Source organism: Ambystoma mexicanum, chromosome 9 (genome assembly GCF_040938575.1).
Source record: "Ambystoma mexicanum isolate Mex_15411 chromosome 9, UKY_AmexF1_1, whole genome shotgun sequence".
Taxonomy (NCBI): domain Eukaryota; kingdom Metazoa; phylum Chordata; class Amphibia; order Caudata; family Ambystomatidae; genus Ambystoma; species Ambystoma mexicanum.
In genome coordinates this window covers 1,499,105,201-1,499,129,173 of record NC_090931.1, presented here as the reverse complement: position 1 = coordinate 1,499,129,173, position 23,973 = coordinate 1,499,105,201, and the positions used below count along the sequence as shown (strand labels likewise).

At 48.9% G+C, this 23,973-nt stretch overlaps 1 protein-coding gene across 1 annotated transcript in view; it reads right to left on the bottom strand.

Annotated features, from left to right (window-relative positions):
* Positions 1-23,973, bottom strand: part of LOC138489313 (homeobox protein CDX-2-like) — a 153,325-nt gene that overhangs the window by 110,525 nt on the left and 18,827 nt on the right. The window lies entirely within an intron of this gene.

The window sequence follows — 23,973 nt, the reverse complement described above, 5'->3', positions numbered from 1 at the left end:
CACACTCAATCGATTTGCCTTAGTCTATTCAGGTAAACATATTGATTCTCACCAGGGCATGCACGGATCTTTTGCAACCCCATATCAGTGAGTGTAAACCTGGCTACCAGCAGAACACACTCAATCTCTTCTCCACCCAGTGTTCAGGATCACAACACTCTTGCTTCTGCATTTTATCATGGCGTAAATAACAGAAGGGAGTTGTAAGACTTATGCTTCATTTCTCTTTAATTATGTTCCATGGAAAACAGAACCCCCAGCTTCCACTCTCCTCTCTGTCCAGCCTCTTCTCTCAAACCCCTTTCCTTTTGAACCAATACCTTCTATCCATCCCATCCCACATTTCATACAGCAGTGTCTGGGTTGCTGTTGACAGTTTTGTTCTATTTTATAACACATCTCCTTCCCTCATCAATCTCTTCTCAGCTCTTGTCCAACATTGCCGGCTTCCACCTCTCTTTTTCCTGTGGTTTTTTAAAACCACCCTTTCCTTATTCCCTATTTCACCAGTCTCACAGAGTTCCCCAAATCCTCCTTAACAACGAGGGCCTTGGAAAATGTTGCCAGCTGTTTTGAACATGTATATTCAATTGTATCCTTACCACTGATCCTCTTGGCATAGGGGTGTCACGCACACAGTCATTTTATCATACCACTCCTTGGGATGTTTTTGTATTCTTCATTATTCTCTCTCTTCACTTCATCATCATTCACTTCCACCTCTCTTGCCGTATTCAACCACCCTGCACCGTGGATACATTCTGGGATTTGGCTTCCTCCTCCTAATACTCTCAAATGGGGATACACCGGTGGTGTCATGCAGAGCCAAACTGTATTGAAAAAACTCTCTCCACCACCGCGCATACCCAGTCTCCCCACGTCAATGTCGCTATCCTCACCACATCCATCAACGTCCTATTTAATCGTTCCACTGTGGCATTATACAATGCTGTCGTCTTCCATTCATTTCTCATAACTCTTCTTTGCCACAAATTGCAGACCATTATCTGAAACCTACTAGCGCAGAATCTTTGCCTCCAAAATATGTATTCTATAAATTGTATCTCTCTCTGCGCATTGATATTCTTCACCACACACACAGTATGTCCACTGCTGCCATCACATAATTTCCCTGCGCTCCTCTCACACACAAAGGCCCCAATAAATCCACTGCCACCACATCTCACACTGTTCTTGGAATTGTTGTCATTTTCAGGGGCGGAACACTTGTCTGCAAATCGTTATCACTGCCACTGCATTTTCCACACTCCTTCAACAATCGCTCCACGTCTGTGTCCATTCCTGGCCACCAGTAATCCTCCCTAATGAAACCTTCCATCTTACACACACGTGAGGGACCTTCATGTGCAATCTCTATTATTGACTCCCTTGTGCCTTCAGATACGAAGAGGCAATGTCCTCGGACCAGTATCCCTTTCTCCGTGCCTAGTTCATTCTTGATTCTCCTTAACCCTCTACATTCCTCACCCACTTCTTCCCTGGGCCATCCAAAACGTACATGCTCCATCACACTCTTGTACTTTTCATCTGCTCTGCAACATTCATCCCATTCCATCTGACCTATCACTTGAATTTACAAAAACCTTGCCTCCTCTTCTTTCTGCCTCTTCTTTCTGTTCAGAGGCGGCCATGCCTTCCATAGCGTTCCCTGATAGTGCATCCGCTACAACATTCCTCTCCTTTAATAAACTCCATATCAAAATCCAACCCATGCATTCTCGTTATCCATCGGACAGTCCCTTTTAATATACATTCCAACCACTTGCTATTAAATGTTGCCACTAATGGCTTGTGTGTTGTCCAGTATGACAAAGAAACCACTTGAACGTCTTTACTCCCCAGACACATGCTAGTGCCTCCCTCTCCACAACAGAATACCTTTTCTCTGTGTCCCTTAAGGTGCGGGAAGCGAACACCACCATATGCATCTCTGATCCATCAAACTGTATTAGCATGCAGCATAAGCAATTGTCACTGGCACCCGTGTACAAATACACCTTCAATTGTTCTCTGAACCCCTTCAACACAGGAGCATTCACCAAGCTTTGTTTTATACTCTTGAATTCCTCCTCACACATCATCTCATTTGAATCTTACATTCTTTCTCGTTAATCCTCTTAAACTTTTTGTTTTTTCAGCCACATTTTTTATCATCTTTCCGTAAAAATCTATTAAACCAGAAACTAGGACACTTCGTCCTTGCTCTTGGGAGCCTTCATGTTCACTATCGCCTGCCATCTTGTGTCCCAGGAAAGCAACCTCACTCCTCCTAAATTCACATTTTGCCCGCGATATCGCCATCCTGCTTTACAAAATATCTTCAGTACTTTCTTTAATCTCACATCATGCTTATCTTGACTCTTGCCCCATACTAGTATGTTGTCCTTATAACAACTCACACCTTTCATTTTCCCAAACAACCTGTTCATAACTCTCAGGAAGACGCTTGATGCCGAAATGAGTCCAAATGACATCCTCCTCCAATTGTACAGCCCAAAAGGGGGTTTGAATGTGGTTAAATCCCTAGAACTCGGATGTAAATGCGCTTGATCATACACAGCCTTTCAATCTATTGTGGAAAACATGCTAGCTCCCGAAACCTCAGCAATAAACTCATTGATTTTAGACAGAGAAAACCTATCTGCTATGGCATTCTTCTTGAATGACCTCAAGTCTATGCATAACCTTACACCTCTGTTCCTCTTATGCACCACCTCAATTGGACTTCTCCACTCAGCAGCCTCTGCCTCTTCTATGATCCCTTCATCCTACAAACACTTAAGTTCACCTTCAATCTCTGACCTCAAAGCCAATAGTATTGTTCTAGCCTTGGTCCTCAATGGTATGGTCCCTACCTTCAATTTTATTCACTGCACAAAACCCTCCAAACAACCAGTCCTATTTTCGAACACCCCAGGAGAGCACTCTTCAACATTCTGCAATTCACATACAATTGCACCATTGTGAAGTCTTGGTCTGGATGATCTGGGTCCAGCTTTATGCATAGGGCCACTTGTGCATTCCAAGACAGCAAGTCACGAGGCATCCACAGCATTCACCACACACCTCATCACAGTCAAACCGAGAAACAGGCGGCAGTCCACTTAGAGCTGAGGGAGAACTGAAAGACTCAATCAGGATATATAATTAAAATTGGGAAAGGTACCTGCAGAGACTGGTCTCACATGGTACAAGCTCTTCTACATGCACTCCTGAGCATAAGGGCTGCCTCTGGGAGGCTGGGGTTGTCTCCTTTTGATATCATCATGGTGTGTCCTATGCCACTGCCTTCTGCAGTCCCACCTGTGGCCTTGTTTATCAGTAATGTGTGAGAAACCTGAGGGTATTCTCACTCCTACTCCCCCTGAATCCTCTGTTCGGGTGGCCAAGCAAAGGCCATCACTCTTTGATCCCGTCATTGGGGGTGGAGTAGCAAGGGAGGATCACCTGGGAGGAGGGTCTTCGGAGATTGGGAGTGGGGAACCCGCAGGTGAGACATGGTATCCTCCTTTCCCTGTTGATGACCAACCTAACCCTCCCCCAACCTTCATGGGTTATTGTAAAGCCTCCCTCTTCCCTCCACGCCAACAAGACTGAGATCCTCCTCATTGGTACACCCCCTCCATCCTTTCCCCTCACTCTCTGGCTGGCCTCCCTTGGCCCTCCTCCTGCGCCTACCAGCAAAGCTACGAACCTTGGGGTCACCTTTTTTTTTTAACTTGTTTATTTATTAACAGCGCACAGGAGCAAGCATGATAAACTTACATTTGTTACAGACAACATATGACATTTGAAATGCCCCCCTCCCCCTAGCCCCTACGCCTGCAGAAGGCATTGTTCCCGGGCCTCATTCCGTTCCGCCAGGCGGCGAGCTGTCCCCCATAGGATGGAGAGCGTTCGCGATCAGGCGCGGCTTAAAAGTTAGCGCCGGATATTTCTGGTCATAGTCTAGGACCGGGGCCCAGACGTCCAAGAAACGATAGAGTCTGCCCGCCTTAGCTTCCGTGACCTTTTCAACTATTAGGATGTCCCAGAGTTTGATCCACCATAGGGGCATGAGGGGGCCTTCCGCAGTTTTCCAGGTGCGGGCTACTGTGATTTTGGTGGCCAGCAAAAGTTGGGTGGTCAGCGTGGCCCTCCTCCCCGTTCTCGGGTAAGCGTCCGGGTGCGGGATCCCAAGAAGGACCTGTTTGGGAGTTAGTGGAATGGTCACTTGGGTGATGTCTTTTATAGTGGCGAGGCATTGGGTCCAAAACTCCTTTACCTTAGGGCAGGTCCACCACATGTGAAAATAGGATCCCAAGTGGCCGCATAAACGCCAGCAGTGGGGGTCCAGGGCTTGTTGGAAGTGGTGAAGACGTAAAGGGGGGTAGTACCATCGCAAAAGCAGTTTGTGGGCGCATTCCCGGTTGGTGATGCAGCGGGATGCCGTGCGCGTCCTGGTCCAGATATCCACCCAGGATTGGTCCTCTATAGCGTGGCCCAGGTCCGTCTCCCACAGGGACATGTAGGAGGGTTTCGAGAGGAGGGGGTCGTCCAGCAGTAGCTTGTAGAGGGCGGAAATCTTCCCTCGGGCAGGTAAGTTCCAAGGGAGTAAGAGGCCGAGTTGCTGCCATCCGGGTCTGGGGGTTGGAGCACCAGTGTCTTAGTTGGGCATAAGAGAATCTGTCCGTCTCTGCTAGCAGAAAGGAGGATTTACATTGTTTGAAGTTAAGGGGGGAGTCTCCTGCGAAGAGCTGTCCCAGCGTTTCAAGGCCTCCTGCGACCCAGTTCCTGAAGTTCGCTGGATGAGCTCCCGGGGAGAAGGCCGGGTTGTGGAAGATTGGGGAGAGCGCGCTCAGGTCGCTTCGGATCCCTCTGTATCTGCGGGCCCACTCCCATGCCTTTATCGAGTTTTTCGTGGCCATCAGCACATCTGGCCAACTCTGACGCAAGGCGTTAGGGAGCAACGGGAGGAAGCGAAGAGGCAGGGGTAGGCGAGATTGTTCGATGTCCACCCACTTTGGGCGACCTGAGGCCAGTCCCCATGCCTGGAGATGGGCCAGCTGCGCTGCTATATGGTACTTGCGGAGGTCCGGGACCCCCAGCCCTCCCAGTCTAGCGCTGGCCATCATCGTTTTCCGGGGAATCCTCGCTTTCTTGCCCTTCCATATAAAGTCAATCAATTTCCGTTGAAGCTTCATGATGGGGGGGAGTGGGATTGAGACGGGAAGGGAAGCACAGGCATACAGGAAGCGGGGAAGGAGGTTCATTTTGCAAGTCGTTATACGGCCCAGCAGGGAGATTTCCTGCGACCGCCAGCGCGTGAGGTCCTTCTCCAATTCCTCGAAGAGCGGGGGGAATTTGGCCTGGTAGACTTTTGTTGGTTGTGCTGGGATCTGGACCATGTAATAATAAACAGGGTATGTTGTTGAGATAAACAAAAAAGAGGGCACGGACAAGCCGTTGAATTCCTTAGAACCGTTAAATATATCAAGGATAGTAGCACAAAAAACAACGGTTTTGTAGGAAATAATATCTTTTTAATACTTGGAAAAAATCCTGAGGCAAAAAAACTAAAGGTGGGTCGCCTCTAATTCACAAGGGCAGGGAAAGTCAGGAGGGTAGCAAATCCAAAAGGGGTAAAGGCTTCAATGTTCAGAACTGTGGATTAGATTCTGGAACTGTGAGCTGATGGTCCGATCAAGATCGGGATGGCTGTTCATTTTCTGTGTTCTGTGTTAATTCTTTAATGGTTCCCGTGGGTAACAGAGAATCAGAAGTGTTGAACGTTTGGAGATGCACCAGAGTAAAAACACAGGGGAGACTTCTTTAGCCGTGGGGCCAAGAGATCGGAGAGAGCTCTTCTAAAAATGCACCCTCATAGCATCTGGGGGTGTACTGGAGAGGTAGTTCACGCAATATCTGATTCCTTCCAATTGAGATATTTGCTGAAGGTCATGAGAGCCCTCATGACCTGTGGGGTCGACCGGTTTCAATGGCTAGTAGTGATTCAAACCATCTTCTTCAGGACCGTAGTTCGGGATAAGGAGTAGATCAGGGTTTCAGGAGATTGAAACCAGGACAAATGCTTTGGTCAGACTGGGCTGGAGCTGTCAGTGCAGTCTCTCTGGATCCGTCTGCCTGTAGGTATGGGATTGCTTGGGTGCTCCATTGGAACGGGCTTTGCTTCTCCAGGGTGACCCTTTCATCCGGGCTCAGGCCCACACCGAGGGCTATTGATTTTGAGAAGTTGATGGCGAATCCCGCTACCTCGTCGAAGCTACAGAGCTCCCCCAGAGCTGCCCTCAGGGAGGATTGGATTTTTGTGACGGTTAGCAAGATGTCATCCGGGTAGAGGGCGATCTAGTGCTGGGTGGCGCCTATCTTTGGGCCGCTTATCAGTTGGTTTGTCCGCACCTGTTGGGTCATGACCAGGGTGAAAAGCAGGGGGGACAGGGGACATACCTGCCTCGTTCCGCAGGTAGGAAGGATAGGGTCCGACAGGCGGCCGTTAACCCTGAGCCTGGTTTTGGGAGCTTGATAATTTGCCAGGACCATTTTCCTGAAGATTGGGCCAAAGCTGAAGGCTTCGAGGGTAAGGGTAAGAAATGACCAGTCCACCTTGTCGAAGGCCTTAGTCGCGTCCAGGGCAAGTAAGGCCAGCTACTGGGAATTTCTTGTGGTCACCTCTATGAGGTTCAGAGCTCTGCGAATGTTATCTTTCGTGGACCGGTAGTTGATAAAGCCGGTTTGGTCCGGGTCTATGATGTTCAGTAGGACCGTAGCCAGTTGGTTAGCCAAGATCTTTGAATAAATATTAGCGTCCAGATTGAGCAAGGAACTCGGTCTGTATGAGCTGTTCTCAAGGGGGTCCTTTCCGGGGCTTTAAAGCGAGAACGGTGATGGATTCCTGCATGGACGGAGTGATCGTTCCAGTAGTCGCAAATGAATTGAAGAGGCGGGCCAAGGGAGCCACCAATTGGGGACGAAAGAGTTTGTAAAACCGGGTGGTGAAGCCGTCCGGGCCGGTGGCCCTAGGCTTCAAACTCTTTATAGCTTCTTCCACCTCCTCCTCCTCCGTGATAGTCGTTTCCAGCTCCTGGCTAACCTCCGGGGTCAGGCATGGAAGGGCCGCCTTACGGATGTATGCGCGCTGCGCTTCCAAGTCCCTCTGGACCGCTGTCATAATCTCGGATTGATGGGCCGCGGCTAGCCAAATTTTCTCTTGGTCTGCATAGTGCACCGACCCCTGTGGGTCGCGAAGGCCCAGGATGGATTTCCGAGTCTTCTCCCTAGCTAGCTTGCTGACCAGGAGCTTGTTGGCTTTGTTATTGTGGACATAGTACCATTGTTTGGTCCTAGCGAGCAGGTTCGCAGTGGTGTCGGCATGGAGAGCCTCCAGCCTCTTCCTTGCCATTTGCAAGGCCTTGTAGGATTTCGGGGACCAGCCCTTCTGCTTGTGGACCGCTTCAGATGCACAAACCTCGGCCTCCAGGGCGTCCCGGGTCGCCTTCTTCTGTTTGTGAAACGCGGCGTCTTGAGCGATCAGTTCCCCTCTGAGCACCGCCTTCATGGTGTCCCAGGTGTTGGCGGGGGACGTGTCCTTGTTACGGTTCTCCGTAAAGAAGTTTTTGATTGTCCTGGCGATCGCATCTCTCACTGTCATGTCCCCCAGGATAGGGTCATACAAGGTCCATTGGCGACGTGGAGGGGGATCCGGGTCATAGACTCGGAGGGAGAGCGAGACCGGGGCATGGTCCGAGAGGATCCGGGGGCCGATCATGACGTCATCCGTCTGGGGTCATCTTTGACTCCACACTTTCCTTCTCCGCACACATCTCTAATGTCTCCAAAAAGTCTAACTTCTTACTGCACCTCCTTAAAGGCACTCTTCCTTTCCTCTCCTTCCCTCAAAAGCTCCTAGTCTCCCAAGCTCTGATTCTCTCTAGGTTGGACCGCTGTAACAGCCTCTTTCTAAATCTACCTGCCTCCACTCTGCGCCCTTTACAACTAATCCAGAACAGGACTGCGAGACTTGTCCTTGGCCTCAAGCCCTGGGATTGTATCTCTCCAGCTCTGAAATCCCTTCATTGGCTCCGTGTGGTTGCAAGGATTAAATTTAAAACCCTTTGCATTGTCCACGAGGCTTTCTGGGGCCTCGGTCCAAATTACCTTCAACTATCCCTCCGTAAATACCTCCCCTCTAGAGCCCTTCGCTCCTCTACCTCCAACTCCCTCAGGGTCAATCGTTTCTCAAAGAAACAAGCTGGTGGTAGATCTTTGTCTTCTGCGGGAGCCCCCCTCTGGAACTGCCTACCTGCTACCTTGAAACTTGAGGAGAACCACCTACGGTTCCGGAAGCTCCTCAAGACCTTCCTCTTCGCCTCTGCCTTTCCCCCTCTTCTCCCCTGCTGATCTGCTTTCTCTCTCAGCAATGCCGCACCTGGCCACCGTCTGCCCTTTGGGCCCAGGTACCTGCTCACCCTCGCCCTCCTGCACTGCCCCCTGGCCACCCCTTGCACTGGGGCCTGTATCTGTACCCATACAGGCCCCCCCATTCTTTGTCTGCACTGATCAGATACTCCCTATCTGACTAACCTTGCACTTGGCCCGCACAGGCTGCACTACCACTGTTTCTGATCACCGTATTTATTTATTTATTTCACTTATAATTTATCTTGTCCTCTCTTATGCTCTGCACTTTCCAATTTCTCCCCCCTCCCATGCACTTTCCCCCTTTTCCCTTCCCCATGCACTTGCGCGTTCTCAATGTCACTGGGCCTGGTAAGATCGTTGTGTTTGTTCTCTCCACTGTTCCCCTCCCTTTGCCTGGTCGCTCTCTGAAACAAACACCTGTGTATGAGCGCGATATAAATAAAATATCATATCATATCATTTGCCCACATTTGACATTTAAAAATACTGAGGTGAGGAAGAGGTGACTAAGGGCCTCATCACCAGTTTGGCGGTAGCCCTTAAATGCAGCGGTAACAGTGTTACCACTTCATTTAAGGGTCTGCCAAACCTTGAGTTTGGCTGCATTTACCCCCAGCTTTAAGCTGGGGGTAAATGTGGCAGGAAATTCCTGATTTTCAGTGCAATTACCACGCGGTGATACCGCCGATGGTAATTGGGCCGAAAATTCCCCATTGGGTCCAAGGGACCCCAATGGGGAATGGGGAATTACTGTTACTGCCAAACCTGTGATCTGGCGGTAATGCCGCCCGAGGGTTTGACGGTAACGCTATTAGCCCGGGCGGTATCTCGGTGGTAATACTGCCAGGATACCGCCCAACTCGTGATGAGGCCGTAAGAGTAATGAACACTGCACATACATTTTACCACTCTTGTACTGGGACGAGGAAGAGGCCTGCAGAGTATGGTGAGAGTCAGGCGCATCACCTTAATCATAGTCATGCAAACCTAAGGAAGGACTCACACCTGCAACCTGTTAGAGGGTTGCAGGTGTATAAAATAAGAGCCAAAGAACAGTACTCAGAGAAACAGCGAGGCCTGTGGGAGAGAAACCAGCAGGGCACACTCTCCAGGAGGAGGCAGCCATGGTGGGACGTATGGAGGAACCAGGATACCGGGCAGCAGCCCAACGAGGCAGCCTCTGTGTCGTGGAGCTTTGCAGGAGTAAGAGGGACGCCGTATGTGTCCTTATTGAGGCCGCAGAGCTACACGTGTGTGAGAGGCGGGTCCTGGTATGCGAGCAGTGCTCGCAGGAGCTGCTCGGCCAACTGCAAGGAAGAAGTTTGCAGCTGGAGCTGTTCGGGAACGACGCCAAGTACCGGGGAGTGTCGAGGAGAGGCACTCGATAGCTGGGAATTCCTAAGCGGGCTGCGTTTGGGGAATTAATGCATCCCAATTACTGAACTGCGCAGACAGTTGAAAATAAGTCCAATTAATAATTATTGAATACTGAACTGAATAACAACTTAAAATTAAACCACCCCAATTGCATATCAAATTGAGGGAAAACTTTAAATAATGCATGTCTATTGAATATCGAACTGAACAACATATCGAGTGCATATTTAAACACCAAAGTGGAGAAAACTGTGAAATCAAGCATAACAAGTGCACATTATATATCAAACTGAATGAAGCGTTCCAACTTATTGAATGTGGAACTGACTAACACTTTTCATAGGCAAAGCAGAGGACAGCCAAGAGAGAGTGCCCATGGGGAAACAGTGCTTAGAAAAGGGCGCAAGTGTGGAAAAGTGTTATAGATAGGTGGGACATGACCAAGACCACCATACAGTGAACTATACGGACAATTGCAGTGGGGCAAGGCACAAAGACTGGCAAGATGTGTATGACACTTTTGGGCAAAGCCAAGAGGCCAACCAAGAACGACTACAAGAGCACAACTGTGTACACAGAGACAAGCCTGGAAAACCTGTGTAATTTAGGGATCCTGGTTGCGTGACCTGTGATGGATGGACCGTGCAGTCTGAAAACTGCACCTAGACCAGTGAGCCTGGAACTGTGTGAATTTAAAGACATTGGGCCTCATTACAAGTCAGCCGGTCCGGAAACAATGGTGGCGGCAAATCCGCCACCACCATTGTTTCCGGACCGGCTGATTCCGAGTCCTGCAGGTGGGAGGTGTCACTCCCACCAGGTCTGACCTGGCGGAATTAACACCACCCGCCTGCAGGCGGACATGGAAACACCGGTTCTGTCATAGACGGAACCAGTGTTTTCATGATCCCCATCCCCATGGAGTCCTACGGGACTCCATAGGAATGGGGCTTTACAGAATTCCGCCTCCAGAATTTTTTTTTAATGCCCTGGTGATTCCAGCAATCACAGAGGCGGAATGGAATTAGCGCTCCGGCGGCAGCCTGCCAGTTTTTTCGGCACGGCTAGCGCCGGTCATGAGGCCCATTGTGTAAACTTAAGAGTTGGGGAAGGGCACCCTGAGACGCAAGGAATGTGAATCCTGTCTTCAGAATGAAGCCTCAAGACCTTTTTGCTTTTGAACTTTGATGGTTGGAACTTGGGGAAGGGGGAGCTGGAAGAAGATCAGAACTTTATGTTGATCGCCATTAATTTCATTATTGACATCCCTACACATTGTTTAGCTTTAGTTGTAAGTGGACACAGAAAGACTTTTAAGTTGAACTCTTTGGGCCTCATTACGACTCTGGCGTTAACCAATGGCGCTATAAGCACCATGGTTAACGCCGGTAACTTACCGAATCCGCCATGTTGAAATGGGGAATTACCACCCCATTCCAAGGTTGGCGGGCGGTAATTCCCCATTTACCATTGGCCCTTCCCCATTCCCATTTTTGTCCCATAGGGCTCAATGGGAATGGGGAAAGTGGTAATTACGGTACCACAAATTGCAGTACCGTAATTACCTTCAAGGTCCCTTTGCGGGTCCCTACCTTAACGGCTAGTACAGACCAGCCGTTAAGGTCGGGAGCCGCAAAGGGACCTCGTAGTAAGGCGTTAAGGGGTTTACGGCGCCGCAACCTTTTACGGCGCCGTTAACCCCTTAACGCCTGGGCCGTAATGAGGCCCTTTGACTAAGAATTGCCTCAGTTTCGTTCAGGTAGGGAAATCCTACCTTAGTATAGGGCGAGTTAGGCCTTCAACTATCCTGATGAACTTTAAGTCTCACCAGACTTGTCACCAGATACTGAAAAACCTAAATATAATCTGCAGAGTACCAGTCTGCACCAGATAAGAAGGACGTGTTTCTCTGAGCTGCTGCTTCTGCTTTTTTTTTTACCTGTTTCTCTAAGAAAAACAGGCTCTACTGGCTATAAAAACTCTTCTTCAGCGGAGTACCGTGCAGAGTACCAGTCTGCACCAGTCCGTGCTGGTCGCTGGTCCACGAGCTTCAACATCGCCAATTTGCCGTCAACCTGCTAGCCACCGTCCCATTCAGGGAGCAACCTGATTACGAGGTGAGAGAGGCGGCGCTAGTGCTATAACTTGCGTTTATTATGGAGGACGATCTTGACTCACGCAAACTATGCAGCCATGTGAAAAGAAATCCCCTGGTCACACTCAACTCTCCCTCTGCACTGAGCCTTTGCCCCACACTTAGGCCAGTGAGTCCGCCTGATGCCTTTTTGAACTGTCAACTCCTCAACTCATCCGAAGACTCCCGAGCTCTCTCCTCCCTCGCCCGGGCGCCCAGGCAGCATGACTCGGAGGATGGGAGACGCATACCGTCACAACCAGCCCAGTTGGCGCCTCCTGCCAATGCCCCCCACCCCGATACTGCCTCGGCGAGTGACCATACCGTCGAGCGGATCGGAGGATCCCTCGCGGCAGGTCTGAGGGCGGGGTCCGTGGCAGAAGACGCCGACTTGATATCACCAGCGGAACTGCTCGGCACAGCTGGGGGCCACATCGGCGTGACATTCCACCTGCAGTCCGCCTCCACCAACCAGCTCTTACTTCAAGCGAATGCACAGGCACAGTTAGAAGTGGATTCCACACTGGCGACCAAGACCTGTAACCAGGACCAGGAAAACTGCCCCAAACACGCCTTCGCAACCGAACTACAGGAAGGCCAAACGAGATCAATGTCACAACAAACGACATTGGCTTTGGTGCATAACGACTTGAAGGAGGGAGCGGCTGCTCAAGTGGCCAAAGTAGCTTTTCTAGCCCTATCCACTCCCCTTCCAATTCCATCGAAGACATCTGTTAAGCCAAATTTGCCTCCGTCTGCTGCACCGGTGTCCCGGGCCCTGGATCCGGTACAAGAGGAGACCGAGGACCTGGACCTAGATCGAGATGCCCACACTCACAACGTCAGCTCCACATCAAACTCGGACCATGACGACGATCATCAGCCTAAGGCATCTACCCTTAACATCAAAGTGAACTCAGGGAATTGTAAGAAAAGAACCCAATATTCCAAAAGAGGGAAGTCCAAATCCAAACTTCACCCAGCCAATTGTTCTGCGGATAAAACTACTGTTAAAAAAAAAAAGAGCCGAAAATAAAAGAAATCACATAAGGCAAAGGTTCGGCCTCACTATCGCCTCTCAAAAAACGGTCTATTGGGAAACGACTGCTTCCCAGCCCGCTCCTCTCCAACGCTATCATGAACTTCTTTAAATTACAAGGAAAGCGTAAACAATTTAACGATTCTGAACTTTCAGACGCTGAAATTCTAGAGGCACTGCATGAGACTCCACCCTCGGCCAAATGTAGGAAAACATTACTGTCTCAATCACCAAACAAGAATGCGATGTCCCCAGAACTCCCTCACCGGCAGTCAGCTGAGGAAATCACCACACCTTCACTTCCTGAGAATCAATCTGTCCCCAATATGTCCCCAGAACCCCCTTACCGGCAGCCTGTTGAGGAAATCAGCACACCCCCACTTCCTGGAAATCCATCTGACCCAACGGACAAGATAGGCCACTTGCCAGGCCAACAATCACAAGAAATATGTACCGACATAATTCTCACTGCTCAACCTGAACTTCCAATAATGACCACTGCAGACCAATTACAGCCTAAAGGGAGCGGGACCAACTCACAAGTCAACGAGACTCGTAGTCAACACCAAACAGCCCAAGTCTTGACATTGTCAAATCCAGAGGCTCTGGCAACTAGAACAACAAGGGATCCTTCGCTAACAGAAGCGCGTACGCACCAGCAGGGAATGCTGGATATTCTGGACTTACTACAGCCCAAAGCATACCCGGCCAACAAAGGTTTGAGCCCTCAACCTTGGACTAAAGCCCACGTGGCCACACCTAACGCCCGGCCTTCCCTTCATCTCTATCCAACTGCTCCAGTACTACAATCAGTCACAAGCCACGAACCATGGAACTCTTCGCCAAGGACCTTCAATCCCCCAGAGGCAGGGTGCTCTCTACCTGAACGGCGGCACTCAATTTCAAGCTTCCCACAATTAGACAGCAGAGACTCTCCAACAAAAAAGGGAAGTCAAACTGTGTTTAAAAAATCGTCACTAAAGGACTCACCGAACCATAAGCGAGACATGACTACGATAATGTCAGCCATTACAATTGCTATGGCCCCATTTTGCAAACTCTATGAGGCCATAGGCGACGCCTCGAGAGATAATACAGCAACTTTGGCAATTATTCAATCGAAGCTGTCATATCTGGAAGGTTTCATCACGGCCATCGACTTGAAATACGATATTGCAGAAACACATAAATTCAGATCCAATCTCGAGCCAGCTTATGGTACGGCTGCCACAAGTCCAGACCCCGTGCCATCGGGTGGCAAGAATCCAAATCAACACAGTCGGCGAGTGCAAAAGAGAACGAGGAGCTCGCTCCCATTTTCCAGAACAAAATGAATCTTGTCCCAACCTTAAATAGATCATGCACGAAGAGCATTACCACGATCGCCAATAACGCTGGCCATTCGCAAAAGCCGGAGCCAGAGAAAAAAGCTCTTAAATTAGCTGAAAAAGAGCGACCAAATCCTTCAAATAGACATTACTGCAATGCAGACGACACTCCGTCCACACTGAAAACTACCTCAAGGAAGGACACTGCCACTCCAGCCCCAGCGTCCACGTCTGCTGCCCACCCGATAGATCTAACCCATTCCCCCAAAAGCACAAACGATCCTAGCCTCGATACCAACGCTCCCCAGCATTTGGACCGAGCCAGCCACACGGATCTGAGGCACAGGCAGGATAGCGCAAACACAGAACCACGGCTGAACATAACTTCTCCGGAGAAACCATCACCTCAACATCCTGCAAATACTCGAAAAGGAGAAGGGTTCTCACATCAGCAACCCACACTGAACGATGGCTCTTCGTCGCCAACAAGATCTTCACTAGCATCCAAACGACAAACGACTTCTCCAATTGAATCTGCCCATGGAAACTGGCCGGCTCAATATCTGCCACTCTCCCGAGCTCCAGGAAAAACAAAAGTTCCTGGCAGAATTGGGGAAAACACTTGAATATTCAAAATTGAACAGATCTCAAATAGAGATAAATATATGGTGCTCAATCGAAGAACGGTGCTACAAATTACAGCATCCACTTCTGAGCTAAAGACCTTGAGAACAGATGACTTTGTACTAATCGAACCTTATCATAAAGATAATAAGGCGAAAGCATATCTGCACATTAAATTAGACGCAATCCAACACCTAACTCGGAGAGCTGAATCCGAACTAAAATCAGCCGGTTTTCTCCTATCGGAGATAAAAAGCTCAGCTTCACCAACAAATAAAGGCACTGAGGGCGATCAATCATGCACTAGAACAAAAGATAAACGAACTTCACCAGATCACCAATATACTCGCAGAGCGGAGCTAAAAGCCCATTTCAGGGTGAGTCCTGACAGGGGAAGGGCACGACGTGAGGAAGTACGAAGAATACCGAGCCAAACGGAGTCGCAGTCCCACAAGAGGAGACCAGACACGAACGATTGTCGCAAATACTCGGTTGACGAACCAGAGGTCTTTTTACCGCGAGGCCCTCATAACAGATCCAGGTATAGCCCGTCGGTCCACTCTACCTCAAGACACTACAGGCAGCAAAGAAGTGAAAGGAAACGAGACAACTCCCAGCCACGAAGAAGACTTAACAGCTACACAAACAGCATGAATCAACTGCCAGCTACCGGATCTCTGGGTGCTCCGGCTAATCTCAACAAAGACCCGTCTTCAACTGGCCCATGGCACTGGCTAAAAGGAGCCCTTTCCACGAGCAGGAGCAAATAGCAATCATCTAACGGAGCCAGACCTCCATCTCTCAAAAAGTCGCTGTCACTAGCCTCATGGAACACCAGAGGGCATGCCCACTTAACGGATCCCAGCAGTGAGGACTTGGGCCGCTTTGATATTCTATGTCTCCAAGAGACGTGGCTCCTAGAGAAACCATCCATGGATGGATTTGAGATTGAGACTGCCCCGGCGGTTAGGGGCCTTCTAGGGTGCCCGTCGGCAGGCCTACTCATCGCTGTGAAAACAGGCCACAATTTAAGGATTGTCAGTACCATTGTGAGATCCTACGGGCTATTGGCATCTGTCATCGAATGGACACACCTTATGGAACCATCAAACCAATGGTGGTGACCAACTTGGCAATCGTAACTGTATACTGGAACCCGCAAAGGACGTCATCTACAGCCTTCTGCCAATCCATGGTTGAAACTATCGACACAATTGTTATCGAGTGGAAAATCGACCATTTCATAATTTGTGGAGATTTGAACGCCAATTGTCCCCATCCAAAAGGAGCTTTGCCGAAACCAGCAGCTGCTGTATCAACGGAAATGAGAGGAGAGGCGTGGATGAAACTGATGTCGGCCAGGAACATACATAACACGGCATGGATCAAAGACTGGCTCCCGCAAATTCTAACCTGGGAAAGAGGTTCTTCAACAGCTACGTTGGACTATATCTTTATTTCCGACCTGATGTCCACAGAGATCGAAAGCTTCGAGGTGATCAAAACGTTCCCTAGTGACCATAACATGCTCACCCTTACCTGGTCCTTCATTTCTCAAGAAAACCCCTCCTACACATTGTCAGTGGAAGCAAATCCCCAGCATACGCGCCTTCGCCTGACGGCTGCCAGCGTCAGAGCGATGACTCGACAATATATCACCAATGAGGACGATATTACACCGGACGACCTACTCCGGAGACCCAACTACATCCCCCTTCTAACTAAATACAAGTCTAGCCAGAAGAAGGGTCAGAAGCCTAATGGTACATTCACTCACTCCTATGACAAAGTCATAGCAGAAAAGAAGAAGGATCTGAGAAAAATTAAGCGTACTGCCAAAGCCGAGAACACCATTCCGGGCTGGGAAAGGTGGGCAAAAGAAAAGAAAAGTTACAAATCATGGATAAGACTACGGAGGGCCACATTATACCAAATTGACGCAGAAACCATGATGAGAACGCTGGCGTCGAAAAAATCTGCTGACTTCTGGGCCCTGATCAACACCTCGCAAGGCGACACAAGAGCCAACATGATCAATGCCGTTCCGGCAGCCACCTGGGTTGATTTCTTCACTAAGCTCTTCGCTACTCCACCTACAACTGCATCCCCAGACCCAGCTCCGAACCAAAGCCCATGGGTTGATGTCTCGAAAAAAGCTGACATCTTTGACTGTATTCAAAAGCTCAAAACATCGAGAGCTCCGGGACCTGATGGGCTTACGAATACAGACTTAAAAAAACATGCTGCTGAGTGGACAGATTTCATCAGTCTCAGATTTCACCTGTTCGCGCATTGCAGAGCAACCAGACTGATACCATCGTCATGGACGGAAGCCGTTGTGATCCCGATCTTCAAAAAGGGAAGCAGAGAAGATCCTGCCAACTATAGGCCGATAGCCCTACTAGATATCATGGGCAAACTGTTTGCTACACTTCTTCTCGACCACTTTCGGCGCTGGGCAAAAACCGCACCTTGTGAAGACCGATTCCAGACGGGCTTCAAGAAGAACGGCGGGACGGGAGTGAACATCCTCATTCTCAGCATTCTTAAGGCCAAGATAAAGCGGGGGGCACCAACTACCTACGTAGCCTTTATAGACCTGTCGCAGGCTTTCGACAGAGTCGACAGAACGTGTCTATGGAAAAAGCTATAGGGATGGAGCTGCCCAGATAACATCCTTCAACCGATCATAGCTCTCCATTCAAAGACCACTCTACGTGTCCGCTTGAACAAACAAGGCTCTCTTACAAACGAAATTCCTGCAGAAAGAGGAGTGAAACAGGGCTGCCCGTTGGCGCCTGCACTCTTCGTAGCTTTTCTGGGAGACTTCCAAGAATCCGAAACAACGGTTCGCAGTTTTCCGCCAAAGCTGGGCAGCACTGCGCTGTCCCGGATCCTCTACGCTGACGACATGATCCTCTTGGACCAGACGCAAATAGGCCTTCAACGCCAATTCGACAACTTGGCAGTCTACATGGCCATCAACAATCTCACGATAAACAACGCTAAGACAAAAATTATGATCTTTGCCAAGAATCCAAGAACAAAAAAACCACCGTATTCTTGGTCAGTGAACAATTGCCGTATTGAAGTTGTTCCCCATTTTAAATACTTGGGAACTTACATCGATGGGTCATCCAAGGAAACTAAAATGCAACTGCACCTTTGGGAGAAAGCGAAAAATCTAACCTCGCAAATGAAGATGATCGATCGCAAGTTCGGCAAATTTTCCTGGAATCCCACAATCAACTTCTATAAGGGGAAAGTAGTCCCGGCACTCACATATGGTATGGAGGACACGATCAACATGCCCAGCTCAATTTGGCCTAAGCTAGAGGGCTACATTTGGAAAACAACTTTGGGTCTCCCGAACTCTATTCCTATCGCAGCCATCAGAAGAGAGTTGGGATTACTCTCGCTGGAAGCAACGGTCACCGTCGCCTCTCTGGCTATCTTCAGAAAGACTCTCATTCAAAACGGACTCCCAATTTTCAATATTATCAATAAGGAGCTGGAATCGACAAAATGTCCAGAGATCAAGAAGTGGATCTCCTCTCAAGAAAAAAATCTACATGAAGTGGCTTGCTCCACAGAGGACCTGAAAAACAACCCACAAAGAGTGTCACTCACAAAAATTGAAAAACCAAGACTGGATCTCTACAGGTGAGCAAGCCAGAGCGATCACATTTTTAAATCACCTGCCACCGACATACAACAGGCTCAAATCGCCTCTGGCCTACTGTGAAAAATTTCCAAACAGAAAGCTACGAACTTTCTTCCTAAGAGCAAGACTGAATCTGCTCCACACAAGAGAAATCATGAGGCTAAGAAACCAGGCCGCGGTAACCACGTGCAAGCTGTGTCAGGTTGAGGGTGCTACGGAGTCAATTCGTCATCTCCTACTAAACTGTCACATCCTCAAAGCTGAACGCCTGGCTTACTTGGAACCCCTATGGGGCAACTCTGTTCTGGTGGAAGAAGACATATGGTGGTGCCGCCTCATCTCGGGTGAAAAAACACGCTGGGCTGTAGCTACCTCCAAACTCCTGGAAGTGACCTTTACAAAAATAAATGCTAAAGAGCATGCTTATCCAGCGGATCACATCTCGGCCCTCCCGACTATGCAAGAAATATCCGAGATGTAATGCACCAGGGCGGCTAAAGATGACAAGTCACACACCTAGACCCTGTGGACCTCAACTGTACGACTTAAACGCAATCCACTTCGAACACTCTGCTAATGACTGCACGAACTACCTTACTTGCAAGATAGTAGCAGTATACGTGGTGAGCTCTGCGTTGACTCATCCTTGTAAAAATCATTACCTTTGATTATACACAAGTAATAAAAAGTAAAAAAATAAAATATAATCTGCATAGCAACAAAAGGGAACTGAGGGATAATGGACAAGTCCCCTGGCCCGCTCACATCTTTTCAGGGCAAAGGTAGACATTTTCAACCAAAGTGCAATTGTTGCTGGTTAGAAGAGACTACAGATCAGCACCCAATGATGGTATATTCTATGTGTTTCAAGATTGCAAACCCAAAGGGTCAGGCTCGTCCGGCCAAGATCATTTTGAGCACTACCTCACTTATCACCCATGCCAGTCTTGATGGTATAGGTGTGAGGCATATGACCTCCATGCTTGTTTGCCAGGACTGAAAAAGAAAGAGCTGGAGTGTGCACCAAGAGAGGTGGCAGAACAAGGAGAAATTAGTGATTTTTTGGGCGATAAGTGTGACATTTTGTTATTGAACTTCCTAAATTCAGATGAATATCCAACAATACATGAAAATCATGAGTCAGTGAGAACAGAGTGTGATTGTGTTGGAGAGGTGTTTGTAGAGAGTAGTCAGGAGAAAAGGAGGAGCATGAAAGCATGGCTGACGTATGGCCATTGGCAGGAGTTGACTGAACATCACAAGTCTACTATGCACACAGGTAAATGCACTGTCCAAGGTCCACTTGGTGGTTACTGGAAATATTTGCTATCACGAGGTTGGGTGGCAAAAAGGGGTGGAGGGTGTACCAGAGTCAAGCACCAATCTACTCAAACTGGGGGTATTTGCTCCCTACTTTCATAGGGCTAGCTTTGAGGGCCCTTCTTAAATCACGGGAACAACTAAATAACACCACTGTTGGGCGCATCACACCACAAGGATATAGGTAGAAAAGCACCTACCAGACATACCACAGACGTGAAGGTCCTCAGAGAATGGTTGACCATCGCCCTGTCACTTCATCATGTCAGCTTTGGTTCTATTCTATATAAAATGATACCCCACCCCTTTAGCGCCCCTTTACACACAGTGGCGCATGCCTTATAGTGAGCTTCTAGAATGGGTCATTTGATGAATTTGGCTATTTTCCTGCCATCCTCAGCATCTTGCTTGGTCAGAAAACGCAGTTCTTAACCTCACTCAAATTGCATCAGCCACTGTAAACATTTCAGATTGCTCTGTAAATAGCCCAAAACACGTGTCCCAAGGCTTACCCATGGTTTCCACACCATTGGGATCCGCAGCATGGTTGGCCTGTCAAGGCGCTGCCTTTTGGTTTACAAATCCAAACTCCACAATCCATTTCCAAACTAGCACAGAGGGAGTGGCATTATTGTGTCACCAGTTTGGAGAAAGCTCTACTCAGGTGGGAACATATCCATTTTGTCCTGTGACAGTGCTCCTGAAGACAATTGGTAGATCTTTGGGGGAAATTAGCAGTGGAGGGCACACACCGACCTCCTGTCCTGAGAATAGTGGTTACCCGAGGCAGAAGTGTGTTAAGCTGGGAAGTAGTTTTTGGGTTACTGACTCTGGGATCATTATGAATTCTACTGCTGACTGTGCCTGGTACAAGTCTAGACAGCTGTCATCAATGAGAGGCACGCAAGCGGGGACAATAATCATAACTGCCACGCAGGATCATGGTACCCAAAATTAAAGAACAAAGGGCCTCATTACACGTAGTGCGGTAAGGGTTTACCGGTACCGGTAAGGGCACCGGTACCGGTAATCCCTTACTGCCTTACTACAAGGTTCCTTTGCGGGTTGGTACTTTAACGCCTGCTTTTTATCAGGCGTTAAAAACCAACCCGCAAAGGGACCAGGGTGCTAATTACGGTACCGCAATTTGCGGTACCGTAATTAGCGCCTTCCCCATTCCCATAGAGCCCTATGGGGCAAAAATGGGAATGGGGAAGGGCAATGGAGGAAGGCGGAATTACCGCCTTCACAACCTTGGAATAGGGCGGTAATTCCCCTTTCCTCCAAGGCGGTACCGGTAAATTACCGGCATGAACCATGGTGCTAATAGCACCATGGTTTACTGCACTACGTGTAATGAGGCCCAAAGGGTGGTATTGGTTATGTGGGAAATTGGCATTCAAAACAGTGCCTTCTAATTTGTCAGAAACATGCACCATAGCAACATTACGGCCAGCTATTAATAAATGAATTAACGCATTTGATACTGGAGACCAGTCTTTAAGCGTCTGACCGGGATTCGAACCTGTGTTGCTCTACGTTGTCTTGCTTCCAAGTGAAACACGTTGCCCTTGATCTATCTTCCTGGCTATCACCATCTGCACTCGTTAGTAACCGGAAACGGTGCTCCTGTACAGCCAGATCTTGCATGATTTAGACAATTTGTGTATTCCTTTGTCATCTGTACGAATGAGGATCGATACCTTCACTGCGACGTCCACCTGCAATACAAGATCTATCCATCGGCATTCCCTTGAAATGTAGTAGCTTTGGGGGCAGAACCAGATGAAATGGCTGAGAAATTTCCTCTTAGGAAGACCCTTCCCTCAGTGCTTGGCCTACTAGTTGGGGCAAGTTCCCGACTCCCCACCACCTCTGCTGACCCCAGCGATAGGCACCCCAATGAGACACCACCACCACAAGGGTTAATTATCCTGCCTGAACTGTATTGTATTGAATTGTAAGGTGAACTGCACACTGATTTGCAGGCAGCTCAAACATCACGAAGAATTAGGTCTGAGTTTATGTCATTCTTTAAAGAATACACAGGTACTCACATTAAATGTACTCAAACTGGGGTGTTGGGGCATGGCTTGAAATCTAAAAAGTATTTTAAAATGCATAGCTCTCAAACCTGTCCGTTTCCTCCAAAGTTAGTGCAGCTACTTCAGGAAAGGTTTGCCCATAGCTTCGAGATGAGAAGGATCACATGGTTTGGGGAGCCCCCACCCCAACAGGTTGTAGACGAAGCAGGTAGCATGTACACCTCCTATGAGGTGTTTGATACCTGTATGGAAGGCATGGCATCAAATTAAGACAGACACAAGTGATCATTGGTCAAGAGTGTTTATTAAACTGTAAAATAGGTGAGATAAACGCCTAAGCTAAACCTAAGTCTAATAATATACCCCAACCTCGTTATACCATGTATCTCTGTCATATTCAGAAGGGGCAAAGTACTGGGATGAGGAAAAACCTAATAGATCTCAGGGAGATTACTGAGATAGATACTGGGACGAGGATGAGGTGCAGAGCCGTGAAGAACCCTTTCCGACAAGAGCCATGAGCCTTCTAGTGGTTCAAGAATACTCGATGGAGAAACCACAGTAGAAATAGAACGAGGACTCTGGAAGACTGAGTTGAGCCCGTCCTAGAGGAACCGTAAGATTAAAATTAGTCAAGAAGGAAGAAGAACACCAGAATCTTCCCGGGACGCTGCCCGGGAGTCGGAAGCATCCCCAGTCGGTCTGCATGGAAGAACCGAGCGGAGTGTACCAAAAACAGGCAAACCAGCGGAAGAAGCAGGTTGACCACGCGCATTGGAGAGGATGCATAGCCTACACAAAAGGAGATGCTGCAGAGCCACCACAGCACCCACAGCATGACCTGCAGCGGCACGAGAGAGCAAGAGAAGCCTAGAAGAGGGTTCCCTGCATGGCGGGACATGCTGCGAAGCCAATGCAGCACCCGCAGAGACACAGGAGACCAGGGGAAACCCGCAAGAGGGTTTTGGAGAGCCTGAGAAAGACAGCCAGACACCAGTACAACCCTTACAGGTTCCTGGGCTACCAGGACGGCTGGTCAAGCCTTAGGAGGGGCAAAGAGAACATGTGACCCGTGCAACAGGGGTAAAGAGTACGCCCCTGAACATAATACAAGTAGAAGTAATGAAGCTCGGGTCTGGGACCCGCACCCACAGGAGAAGAAAACATGAATCCACCTTCTTCATTTCAGTATCTGGCAGGCAAGTGAAACAGGGCTGCCTGAGAGGAGAGGAGAAGCATCTGGGTTTGGACCCTCGCCCACACAACTGTGTGAATCATAGCAAGAAGCCAGGGAGAGAGAGGCATTTCCCCTGGTGTGTTGAACTGACTTGAGAAACTTAAGGGAAGTAGCTGGCAGGGAAGAGTACCAGGCCTGCCTACCTGATCTACTGGAGAGGCTCACAGCAAGTAGAGTGTTGGAGAAAGGCCAGGGGAAGGAAGATATTCCCCCTGGCATTTTGAGCAGCATTGTAAGGCCTGGGAAAGGCCTGGGGAAGGGAATCATCCCCTTTGGTGTTGCGACCCGCCTCAGAAAGCTTGAGGCGGGACTGAGGAAGGGAGTCAATCCCCCAACCTCTGTGAACTTTGACCAAGAGCCTGAAAGAGACCAGGGAAGGAAGCCATACACCCTGGTCTTGTGTACCGCAAAGCCCCGAGAGGTCAGGGGAAGGAAGCCATACCCCTTGACCGTGTGTACCATGAAGCAAAGCTAAGGAAGGTCCAGGGTAGGGAGTCATTCCCTGCGCACTGGGAAAGCAACAAAGCCAAGATACCTGGAGAAGGCAGGCATTCTCCAAGGACCCAATAGAGGAGTTAACTATGGGCAATAATGAATGATGTTTGAGTTGGAACTTTTACCTTTTTAATTTAAACTGATAACTTTACAACACCACAAGCTGGAACTTTGTTTTGCATCCTAGAATGGAATTAAGACCTGGAGAAGGGAGTCATTCTCTCGGGCAAGGTTTCCACCTGCAATTGGAACTATAGAACATTGTCCAGAG